The following is a 12,862-nucleotide window of genomic DNA, read 5'->3' as shown; positions in this document are numbered from 1 at the left end:
TTAAGAATTACAGAAATTCCAAGTAAGAAGCTGAAATGGATTCAGACTGCTGTTGCCTTTATTATGCTAGCAATCCTCCTATCAAGAGTACAGCTAGTACTTGTCCAAAAACAGACGGTCTAAGTATTTTTGTCAGTGTCTGGAACAGGTTTTCCAATGCCAAAATTGCTTATAATATTTCAGTAAACAACACCATATTTTTTTTAATACAAAGTTAGAATTAACATAAATCTAGGAGATTACTTCGTAGGAGGTGTCTTTCATGAAGGAAAAAAACCAATCTGAAACTGAACTTGAATCCCTGTAATTCTGAAGTCAGTCTGTCTGCCAAGAATTGTAATTGCTAGAGGTTTTTTCCAGAGATGCATAAATATGTAAAATCTATTAGTACATTAAAACTAATTTCTGAGCCATGGTCTTTATTTTTAAGAGGCAAACCAAGAAATGCTATCGGTGTTTCATAACGCCTAAACGCTGAAAAGTTTTTATTATTAACAATTGGCAAGTTAAATAGGAAATTGGCTTCCTTCCTTACATTATTTTACCCGTGTTGCTGATGGATGATTAGGTTTGGTGTCCGTGGTTGCTTAAGAAATTTTTGGTGATGTAAAGATTGCTTATTTAGAGGAATAAAATGGGTTTAAATTGGCAGCATGAGTCAGAATGATCTACTAGTCCTGGAGGGGAAGTTGGCAGACTTGGGTTTGGTCCCATGCCTGTCACTGGTACGCGCAGCACCCTTGTGAGCTGTGTGAGTCCCCTCCGAAGTCTGGGTCCTCTTTAGCTGCCGTGCTTTCCGTGGTGGGGACTCTCCTATGGCTTATGGGTACTTAAGCCCTTTCTACAGCGATCTGAGGGGCTTCCAGTGTTAATGCGCTAGCAGTTTAATAGTGGTGTCTTTCACCAATGCAAGAAAAACTTAACTGTGCTTGGTGTGAAATGAAACTAACTTCCTTATGCAGTGAGGATGAAGAAAACTGAAAATTTGGGGGTGGAGGGAAGAAAATTACTGAACTCTGTGCCTGGAGCCACACAGAGGAAAAAGATGGGTGTTTTTGTAATGATGGGTTCCAGCACAGGGTTTTTCAGTCTTTTACAGGAACAAACTGCCCTGCAGGACCAACTACAAGATCAAAGGTGCCATTAAGGGTGAAAGGAAGCCATTTTCCCTTTTTCAAAAGAATAACTCAGCAGACCTAAGTTAGCATGTAGGAACTTGAAGTCCAAATTTGGCTTAGCTGAGTAAAATTACCCACGTTTTTTTGACGCACTGTTAGTCATATGTGCTGCGTGGTTTTGAGAGTGAGGGAGAGAAAGTTTGAATGCGTCAACAGAGTCAGTCCACAGACTACCGTGCTGCGTGCTTTTTCACGTCCAGTGGTTCTAACCTTAAATATTTTGAGATGTGGTGCTGTGCAAGTCATCAGTATTTAAAGCCTTAATATGTTCTTTCAAAGCTCTTTCTATTTTGCAGACAAGATCATTATCGGTTGGTTAAGAAAAGCCACTTCCCTTTCCCCTCCAGATGATGTTGGTGGGAATTTCACCAAGCTGGTGCATGCCATCGGTGTAGGTGTGTAGCTGCGCAGGATTTGGCCCGGTGAGAGCAGTGGTTTCGGGCACAGCTTTGATGCAAAAAAAGGCTTTTCCAGACACGCCCCCCCCACCCCCCCGGCAGTCTGGTTGTGCGGCAGGGAGAGACAGCAGTTTTGCCTGCTGCTGAATCAGCATTGGTCTTGGCAGATGTGGAGCAGATAAGCCTGGCAGAAGCCCTAAGACCAAAAGCAAGGGGCCGCGCAGTTCCTGTTGAGGAAAACCCAGGCTGGGAGATTACGGTATTCTTGAGGGGAGCAATTTCAAGGTCTGGGAGATAGAGATCAGGCAGCAAACATTCCCATCGTGCCGAAATCAAATGCATTCGGGGGAAATAAGACTGCCTTCAGAAAACAATCTTGTCAGGGAAAAACAGTCATCCGCTAATTTCTCTGAGCCCTCTGTCTTAATAGTAAATGAAAACTCTCACTAGCTTCGCCTCCATCTTAGCATGTGTTTTACCCCCCGTTCCCCCCTGCGCGAGGCGGGAATAGGCAGCGTCAAGGTTAAACCCGGTCTCAAGCTTTTGTGAAGGTGTTCTGCCTGCTTGCGAAGGCAAGGCACCTGCTAGGCATGCCCAGTGAGCGTTAGGAGCTGGCTCTCCCTTCACTAAGGCTTTGCAAGGCTGAAGCACAAAGAGCGCTTGTTGCCCAGTCCCCGAGAGTCTCCCAGTGCTACCACTAGCTGGGGAGGACTGGTTACCATGGAGGCTGCCATCTGTTCGCTCCCCGCTGGAATGTGATTATCCTTGCTGGGTTGGGAACCAGCAAAAGCAGGGGAGCGTGTGCTGTCGGCAATTATCTGCAATGGAGTGCGTTAATGGAAGGCTGGAATTAGCTAGCTGGAGGAGCACATAAAAGGATTTTACCAAAACTATTAACGATTTCTAGCCAAGAGGAGTAAGCTTTTTGCAAGGTCAGTACTAAATTCATTATGTACATAGGTAGGTAATTTTTAATTGGTGCAGTGGCTTTATGATTTCAGGACGGTAGCACCACGGAAATAATGCTTATTGTTAAGAGGGTGTGGGGGGGAATTGTATTTTAAAGATCTTTGTTTGTCTGTTTCAGTTCAAGCAGTTTAATTTGGGGTTGTTAAAGTAGTAAGTCAGAACAATAACTGGCCAAACTGACACAAATGGAGCAATTTGTATCTCTTGTCTTTATGAAATGCTGTTCGCTGCCAAATCTGTTTTGATTTACATGCCTTTTCACGCTGATTGCTTTTTGTCTGAGTGATTTCTTTTTGGATGTGATACATGTGTGGTTTTTGTACTGGCATGAAGGGTGAGATGAGGGGAAAATGTTCAAACAGAGCTGGCGATACAATAGATGTTTAGCGTGTTTTATGCAGTTTGCTCAGAGGAAGCAGCGTAAGGGAGGCAGAATGCAGGAGCAGGCTTTCCACTCTTCGTTCCCACCCTCTGCCCCTCTTTGCAACTCCCCAACTGACCAAACGTTTCGGACTCTTTCTCTTATAGAACTTAATTGTATGGAGACATGAGTTTTCAGGATACTCTGCAAATATTGTGACTGTTTTGATGGCAGGATTTCATTTAAAGGGGAAGATAAAATTAGAAATATATGCTTGTAAGGCTTTTGTGTCCTATAAAAGACATTTTTTGTTGTGCTGTAGTAGCTAGGAGTATTAATTTTTTTCATAATAAATGCATGATGAACATTTGTGTGCAGTTCAAATTACTGACTTAAACGAGGGGCATTAAAATTGATTTGTAGCCCAAATAGACAAAATGTTACTTCAGCAGATAATTTTAGTCATGTATGGGCTTTCCCTTTTGAAATAAAGCTCTTACGCTGCATCCTTCTTGCCAGGACTGCCATTTTTATTTGGTACAGGGGAGGACACTACTAGAGGCTTTTAATTAAAACTGTGTCAGTCCTAATCCCACCGATCTGCCCTCTGCTTTTATGCACTTAAAATGTCAGTGCGTTGGAGTCTGGGAGCAAAGTTACCAATGGAGTTAAGTCACGACTGCAACATATTTGACTAGGATGAATTTTTAACCTACAAGATGCTTTCCAAATCTTGGTCCCTAACAAAAGTGTGTGTGTGTGAGGTTGAGGGGGGTTTAATTTCTTGGAGTACTTTACCTGTTTGTAGTGTATGAGCTTTTCCTGTGCTTGTGTGAGCCTGGTATATATACCTGAAGTCCTTTCAGACATCATGTCACACTCACACGTTGGTGGAACAGGGTGAGCACTCTTAATAGAAGCCGTATCATCTTGTAATTAAAAAGAACCTTTTTTTTTAACTGCTTCCTTCTCCAGAATTTAAGTATTGCATGGCCCTGAAGTGGGTGATTTATGCAAAACTTGCTTTTAATAGGCTGCAGTGCACTTGTTCACACATGCAAGTTGCAGGTCTGTAATTCTGTTGTTAAAAAGAGCACAGGAGGCAGATTGGCTTTTGTGCTTGAAAAGAGATTAGACTTTCACCCTTCAGACCCTATGCTGAACCTAGCTGAAGGGAAAGGCAGGGCAACTGCCCCAAGGTTATTCATAGTAGCTGGTGTGGGATATGTTTCTGTTCCCCAGTCTGTTTCTAGTAAGGTAGCTGTTGCCTACAGGATTTGCTGTCGCTGTGGTTGTGAATTAATGTCTCATTGGCAAGTCTTCGCAGAGAGCGACAATCATATCGACATAATGTAATGGCTTGTATACCCCTTCCGGAGGTGATTTCTCCTGATCGCTAGTTGATGGTGTGCTGAGAAGCTTGCTTTTCCACTGCCTTTGCTAAACCTGTTTCAAGGATAAATAGGGGACTTCACGTTTGGCATTCTCCAGCTCTTATTATATTCTCTGATGAGCACCATGTAAATATCCAAATAGTCTTGAGCAAACAATTTTTTTTATTTCCTTCTTGAATAGTTTTTATGTGGTTGTTGAGTACTATTTTTTTTTCTTATTAATTTTTACTTTAGGTCACTAGGTCAGCGTTGATTTGTGGATGCAGGATTTAAAGGCTAGACACTCTTTAATCCATTTGAGCATCTGGCCTCTCATAGTAGACATCCCATTTCCATGTAACAGAGGAACTGGTAAATGTCTGTTTGAAATTAATGATTATTTTTTTTTTAAGATTTTTTTTTTTCTGTCTTTGGTGGATTATTACAAGTGGCTCTGATGTTTATGCTTAATGCAAACAAATGAGGGTCAGTGTAATCTGCTACATGATCACTTGAAGGAGATTTATTCTAAAACACAGGCTTTGGGGCCAGCAGAGGTGATGGGTCATACTGAGTAGTGATTTGTTTTTAAGAAGGTAAGCTCAATTTAGGTAGATCATCTCACAAAAAAAGACATTTTGAATGAGCTCCCAACTAAATAGTGTCTAGAAATACAACCTAGTATACACTGGGCTCATCATAATCTTGTTTATAATATCTGTACATACTAAGCTTTCAGGAAACTTGTCATTAAATGGTAAAATCCTGAGTCAATATATAGGAAGCTGGCTTGCATATAAATGGTCACAATTGTTTTCTTCAAACAGACAAGTCTTTCTGCTTTTCACTTGACACATGACTGTGGAATGCTGTTTGACATGACTTGGATTTATTTATACATTGTGTTCAGGCTGCTACTTGGCAGAGCTTTTAAACATGCTGAGTTTTCAATACACTTTTTTTTGTGCTGTTTACTTGTGTATTCTGAACATTAAAACAAACAAACAAAAAAGCCCAGGCTCTGTAGTGCCTCCTTATAGCAGCGTGGCTATTTGAAGGTTAAAGCCTGCAGCTCCCTCTGAAGGGTCAACTGTTTTGGAAAGTCCTGGTGCCTGTTTACAAACTGTTCTCTTTGCAGCTCCCATGAAATAATGGAGTCCTCAGGATGCTGGGTGTGGGAGGATAAACCTGCTGACACAGGCACTGCTGCTGTTGGTCTGTTTGCCGGGCCCTAGTCATGTCAAATTGCTTGCATCTTTTATGCTTTGTATGGGTGGGGACAAAACGCAGGCATTAACACTTTTTTCACGATGCTAGAAATTGCTGTACCAGATTTTAGAAAACATCAAATTTGTTGAATTTCTTCTAAAGCAGATCACTGTACTACATCGGTGCAGTGAGACTGTAAGTAACAAAATGTTGAGGGACTGGCAATGTGCACATTAATGACAGGTCTATGAGTTGTGGCAGGTTTTTTCAGTCTTTCCTAGAGGTGCTTACATTTAGTACAGAAGTACTTTTGTCCTTCCTAGTTGAAGAACCAGAAGACTCGGAGCTGGTCTGCAAATGACCTCAGAAAACATTCCTCCCAGGTAATCCTTGTTCACAGTTGGGAGAAGAACAGGGTGGGGATAAACGACTGCATGCCAGCAACAGAGTATCTTGAAGTGGAATTATTTCTAAGGTTTTTTTCTCAGTTCATCTGGTTGTTTTTACTATATGCAATAATAAGCTGTTCATTTTAAGTGTAAAATTACTACTTAACTAACTTAACTGACTTACTGCTTAACTTGACTGATAGAAACATGGGCATTGTTTACTTTTTGATGAATATCTGGGAAAAGTGAGTACTTGAGTACATTTGGGAATGTGGAGCTCAGGACTGGAAGGAGCTGTTTGGTCACTGAGGAGTTTTTGTGTGGGTTTTTCCCCCGCCCTCAGTCACAGGCAGCCATAAAACTTAAGTCTCATTTAGATGTTCAGTAGACTTTTCTTCTGGCACACTGAGAATTACAGACTGTTACTGGCTATGGGAAACAAACCTTTAAACTGTAGTAAATGACCCAAAGACAATGTTATACTATGCTTCAGAAACCCAGCAAGAAAGACTGAAGTCATTGCCAATGTCATGCAATCACTGTTAGCAGAAAACTTAAGCAGGCACTTGAGAAATGCGCTCTACTATTAGCATGCTGCTTACCTGGACTCAATAGCCACAACCAGTCTCCAGTGCTTCAGAGGAAAGGAAACCCAAAGCAGCCAAATTTTGAATCAGAGGGAAGAATAGCCTAGTCCTGATAGATGGCTACTAGAAGTGCTTTTCCAAGTAGAAGTGCTTTTCCAGCTACTGATCTTTGGAGGATCTTTCACTGCAGCTTTTTTTATGCTTGTTCTTGACTATCTGTAGACATCTGCTGGCTTGTGTATCCTGTGGACTGTACTTCGGTGCTGGGGTTTTCCCACTACCACAGAAGCACTTTACCTTCATGAAGATCGTATAGATGCAGCTAACCCTGGTATTGAAGAGTGTTGCAACTTGTCTGTTCCACTCACATTTGTAGTAACACTTATTGAAGAAAAAAAAAAAAAAAAATCCCTGTTCAGGTGCCCAATTAAGTAGTGTCGTGGTTGTTACAGTTCTGAGTATCTGGTTTAGATTTGATAGCTAAGATTGAAACAAAGTATTGTGCCAGCCTTTTTAGCAAAGGTTCATGAACTGGGGATTGAGGCTTCAGAAGACCTGAATTCCAGTCTCTTCTGCAGCTAAAGGTTTTGTTTTGCAGGCATTGAGTAGTGCCATGGGTGGTGGTGTAGTGTATTCCCTGGAGTGGTGTCAAACATAGCTGCTGTTTGAGTAGTAGAAGGAAAATTAGCTCAAGAGCTTGTAATATTACTTGAAAGAACAAGTTGATTCTGTAATGAGTTATTCCTGCAGGGCATGACCTGAACTTATCACCTGGAATTTTTCTTCCTAGTATCTTCTCAGTCCTAGCATCTCTTGCGTGCTCCTACAGCCCTGTCCCATTTCCTACACAAGTCAACTTTTTTTTTCCCCTTCCGTTTCTTAAGGAGGTCACTGATGCTCAGGAAGATGAGTGAAAGCATGAAGTGCCTTTTCTGTAATTCAAAATAGTTTGATGGCTTCCCATATCACGCTTGCAGCAGTTACATTGAGACTGAGATCTATTACCTAGAATAAATAATTTGGTGCTAGTTTTACTAGCATTCAACGTGGTCAAGTATTATATACCTGTTGTTAAGCTCCCTAAAATATCATAAGGGTTCATAGGTAATACAAGATTACCTGTTGCCTTTCTTTAAAGATCCTGTGCTACTTTTCTTTACAGCTGTAATAGTTCTCTGGCAGTTCTATGTGCCAAGGCAGTTTTAATGTCTGTTCTCTTCAGTAGCTCTTGTTCACACCATTGCTTGGGGCATTATGTTGCTGTTATGTCTTGGCCACCCACTGTAATGCAACTGGCAAGTGTTTCTGTCCCTTGGCTTGTCAAGATTTCTGTGCGTAAGTCAGTTTTAACTGTGGAAGCTGCTACAAACAATCTCTTAGATAGCTGCTATATATGCCAAAATAAAATGGAAGATTTAGTGGTGGAATTAAGGCTTTACCTAAGAATTGAAACACAACAGTTAAAATCTAATTCGATGAAATACTCACAGTTAGCAGTGTGAGTACTGTTTGCCCTTAGTAAAGAGGGCAATGCTGCACCCCTCTGCTGTCTGCTAGCATCCTGTTATTTTGGGTGAATGCTCTTTTTAAAAACTTAGTCTAGAACACTGTAGTTGAAGCACCTTGCGCACCAATTTTTCCCCATTTTACCACTTGTTCTGCAAGCCGTGGCCTGGTCTCCGCCATAACAAGTTAATTACTGCTTGCATTTTTTTGTGTGTGTGTGTGCGTGTATGTGTTTATAAAGCTGATTTTACTGATTGTAAAACATCATCTTTCTAAATAATTGACTTAAATTTTCCAGACTTGTCTTATTGCTGATGTTGCTTGTCTTATTGCTGATGTTTCTCTGGTTTGACTGAGACTATTCCAGAATTTTCCTACTGTTGACAAATTCTGAAAACTATAGAATGCTTTTTTGCTTGGTGCTTAACACAGGAGTAAAACTTCAGTTGGTAACTGAGGGCTTTTTTTTATGTATGTGTGTGTCTTCTGTGGAATGTCTTCAGCTTGTGTGATTAGAAGTGTGATATTTCTGCAATCTGATATAGGCATTTTCAGTGCAAAACAATGCATAGGACACAGTCGTGATGAGAGGGAAAAGCTGCTCAATCACACGTGATCTGCTTACAGTTCTGTGAGACTGTAGTCTATTTGTCATGTTTTGATGGAATAAGATTTTCTTTGTAGATCACTGAACCTGCTTTAATCCAGTCTATTGCAAAATCGGGTAGCATTTTAGAATCCTTTTCTATAAGAAAGACAACAAGGAAACTTGTCTGTGTCTGTTTTATAGCTGGCATCATCCCTGATTCTAGGTTTTTAGAGTTCATAGATAGCAGTTCAAGAACTGTGGGGAAAAGCTTATTGATTGCTTTTGTGTTAAAATAAATGATGAAAAGCTATTACCATCTGGCTGATGAGGTCTGGGGTGTGGATAGCAATAATTTAAAGGAAATTAGAGTTTCATTAGTGTAGATGCGATCTCTGTGAAGGCTTTGTTTAACTATCAGCACAACTTCACTATATAAAACAGAGTCACAACTGTCTCTGATCTTGCACCCTTATTGCACCAAAAGCTGAAATACACTTCTACACTCTCATATTTGTAACCCCTGTCTATATTGTTACCTTCCTTTTTTGAAAGAAATTGATTTGAGGAATTCCTTTTGATTACTTTTCTCTGGTTGCTTGAGATATGCAAGGCTGGATGGACTGGAAAAAAGCAGTACTATGTATGAATGGCAGGGGAGAAAAAGCTCTGTAAAGAAGGTCCTGATTTGCTGACAATCCTATATGTACTAGTTTAAATTGACTCTAACAGGACAAAGTTAGGAGACTAAAGCTGTTTATATATTTGAGGCAGAAGGAAATAGTCATGAACAGATACTGGAATTCTTTGTCTTGAGACCTGATCTAGTGAAGGATGTCCCTTCCCATGCAGGCGAGCTGAACTTTAAAGCTGATCTTTAAAGGTCCCTTCCCACCCAAACCATTCTATGATTCTATGATTTTTAGGAACTGATGTGTTCTGGAGAAAGTTAGTCTGATGCTTTTTGTAATGTGACAGGGAGGACAGAGAAGGGTGGAAGGGGAAGGGCAAATGTGTTGTGCCACCAAGTTTCTCTTCCCCAGAAGCATGGAATCAGAGTTAAGGTAGTTAATACTAGATTGAAAATGCCCATATTGTCACATATTCTGTGCAGGAAATATAAATGGGATTCAGAAAAAGACTAAACAAATTCATGGTGCATTTCCAGCAGCTGGTAAAATACGGTTGCACAAATGCATCTGCTGATGTGTGTGATCCCTAAACAACTGATGCTGGAAGCCATGGGGATTGAGGGGAAAGATCATTGTGTGTTTGCTGCCTTCTACTGTAGGTTACCCAAACATTTGCTACTGCTTCTTTTCAGACACAGAATATTTGATTGAATCGTTTTTTATTTTTTTTCTGGACCACTGTTCATATGCTCTTATCTACTCCAGAAATGTACCGATATATTCTACTTTGGTGTTTATTGTGAATCTTCCATCCTGTTTTTTATTAACTCAAACCAAGGATAATTTGTACTTTATTTTTAGTATCCATCACTGCCCAAACTTGTTTTTTATATGGAAGCAAAATCACGGTCGCTGCGTTCTCTGACCTGTTTCACCTGTGAGTCTCTGTACTGTTTGGATTTCTAATGTGACAAGGGTAATTAAGCTATGGATTCAGCCTTTCACTGTACTGCTGAATCTAAGGAAAATCCTGTGTGGTGGTCTTCCTGGCTTGGGTTGTGGGGGTTTTGGGGGGTACGTGTGTGTTTTGTGTATGTGACCAAAAGCTAAATTAACTGGAAAATGAGAATGTGTGCTCTTAAGCTGTTTTGCAAAGATGTTATATGAGTGATACGTTTAATCTGTGAAGGTGGATAAAGAGGGTGGCACAACACTATTAAGGTAGGTCACAAGCTTTTTCCTCTTCCCTTTTTTCTACCTTTCCTTAAAGAAGGATGTGGGTTTCTGTAGTAACAGCTACAATACGGTCCCCAACTGGTGGAGCACCAGAGCTGCTTTCCTGGCCTAGCACCACCCAGCTCTGCTGGTCTAGCTCTATGTCCTGGCTGGCAGGAGAGCACAGCGGCAAGCAGGAGTGGCGCTGTCGGAGGTAGTACTGCCGCTGGGGAAGAGGCAGCAGCTGCGGTGGAGGCGGGAGACCTGAAGAAACAGCATTCTCAAGGGGGAAGGCATGGGAAGGAGAAAGCAACGAAGACGATGTGAGAAAAGGCAGAGCTGCAGGGCCCGAGGGTATTCTCTTTATTTATTTGCTAACTGTGTGTTAGTGTAATAGAATGGATAACACTATAAATAGTAATTTCCTCTTCCCTAAATCATAATATGAAGCTTTCTCTCAGTTTTGTAATATATATATGTGTATAAAAAGGAGGTATAAGAAACAGTGAACTGTTAAGCCATGTTTTTAAACAGGAGAATTGGCAAATCAAACCCAGTTTGATAAAGGCAAGGCCTTTGACCACTTCCCCCATCTAAAACGAAAAATACTTTAACAATTGCTGATCTTTCTTTGCTAGAGAAGATTAATTGAAAAACGAACCACAGGTTCCTGGATTATTTTTTTTAAGTATGGGAAATACTTTAAGCTACAGAAAAATAGCTTTATATGGTTAGTATAAAACATACAATTGCCATAGCAAAAACACTCCTTTTGTAAACGCTAGTAGAACATACATCAGTGATGTGGCGCTCAATGATCTTTAATATAGTTTTTTGATTTTGTAGAACTACAACCATTTAATTATTTGGAGAGATTTGTAGTTGCTTGTATTACTCTTATGCTTGGACTAAATTGCAGACACCAAGGTGCTACAATGACAAATGCTATACAAATGTAGGACAAAAAGGCAGGCTTTTCCCCTAAGAACTTTTATTATGTGTCCTTTGGGTTTTTGTGCAGCCACAGGCTTTCTCTTTGGGGCATGTGATACAGGTGAGCTGGAAGAAAAAAAAAAAAAAGATGGAAAAATACTGCTATTTACTTTCTAATTATGGTGTGGTAGTTTTCTTCACACCTGCCTTGCAATTGCTTGTATGAAATCTCCTTGCAAGTGAACCAGGAGAGCTAGGGGAGGGAGTGGTGGAAGAGTTTTTGATTTCAGAAGTGGGAGGGAAATTGCCATTTCAAGAAGCTTGTTTCTGTTTGAGCTGCAGATCCAGAGTCACCCATAGCATTTCTTACTTTGTTGGGGCTAGTTACCTATCTTTTTAAGGTACTATTGTTACTTTTCCTTGTTGCAGTAGTCTTGAATATCCATTCCTAAACTCCCTCCCCACCCAGCCCCCTTCTGTGTGGACTTTTCCTCCTCCCTCCTTTTCCTGGTGGTCACTTGTTTCTGTAGGTAATTTGCTTAATCTAGACATTTTTTCCCCATCTTTTTATTCATTATATACCTGAAAATCTTGAGTTGTCCTACAGCTGTTTCTTGCTTCCTTACATGCCTCTGTGGCAAAGCTTGAAGGATGCAGCTTAACAAGACAGCAAATAACTAGGTCTGCTTCCTGGAAGGATTTTGTTCTTCTCTCTCACTTTCTCCTTCTCTTGACACTGATGCTCATCTGACCCCATGGGTTACCTCAGCCTGCTAAGTTAACAGAACAATCCAAAAGAAAATAAATGCATTTCTGGCAGATAGCAAGCTGAACGGGCTTGCTGCAGTGCCAGACAAGATCCAGTGTAAGGAATAAAACCAGACTCACTAGAGGGAAGCCTGGGGGTGGCACACCAGTGTTTGAGGGACGGTGTGCTAGTGAGGTCCTTCAGTCTGCTGTCTCAGTGGAGGCAGGGGATGGAGGTCCATGTGGCAGCAGACACAAGGGTTATTGATGTGTTAGAAACCGTGGAAGTGCCTGAGAATGGTTGTGCAGGAATTAGAGCTTCTCCCGCCAAAAAGGTGGTGGGATCAGTAGCCCAATTGAAGTGCATTTACACCAATGCATGCAGCATGGGCAGCAAAGAGGAGGAGCTGGAAGCCATTATGCTGTAGGAAAACTATGATATAGTTGCCATCACAGAAACATGGAGGGATGATTCACACAACTGGCGTGCTGCAACGGATGGCTATAAACTCTTCAGAAGGGGTAGGCAAGGGAGGAGGGGCAGTGGGGTAGCCCTGTGTGTTAGGGAGTGTTTTGATTGTCTAGAGCTTAATGATGGTGACGATAGGGTTGAGCGTTTATGGATAAGAGGGGAAAGGCCAACAAGGCGCAGATATCATGGTGGGATTCTGTTATAGACCACCCAACCAGGATGAAGAGGCAGATGAAATATTCTATAAGCAGCTGGGAGAAGTCTCATAATCGCTAGCCCTTGTTCTTCTGGGGGACTTCAAGTTACT

At 41.2% G+C, this 12,862-nt stretch overlaps 1 protein-coding gene across 3 annotated transcripts in view; it reads left to right on the top strand.

Moving 5' to 3' along the window:
* The window catches only part of FGD4 (FYVE, RhoGEF and PH domain containing 4), a 108,979-nt gene that overhangs the window by 39,045 nt on the left and 57,072 nt on the right, over positions 1-12,862 (top strand). The window contains exon 1 of one of the 3 annotated variants that reach the window (XM_069807589.1): positions 2,203-2,508. The exons of the other annotated variants lie outside the window; for them this stretch is intronic. The gene's annotated coding sequence lies outside the window, so the exon portion shown is untranslated. Of the gene's footprint in view, positions 1-2,202; positions 2,509-12,862 lie in introns of those variants that run through there. 3 annotated transcript variants of the gene reach the window in all.

This window comes from Haliaeetus albicilla, chromosome 19, assembly GCF_947461875.1.
Source record: "Haliaeetus albicilla chromosome 19, bHalAlb1.1, whole genome shotgun sequence".
NCBI classification, from domain to species: Eukaryota; Metazoa; Chordata; class Aves; order Accipitriformes; family Accipitridae; genus Haliaeetus; species Haliaeetus albicilla.
The sequence above is the reverse complement of the archived record's forward strand: the minus strand, read 5'-3'. Positions and strand labels throughout refer to the sequence as shown.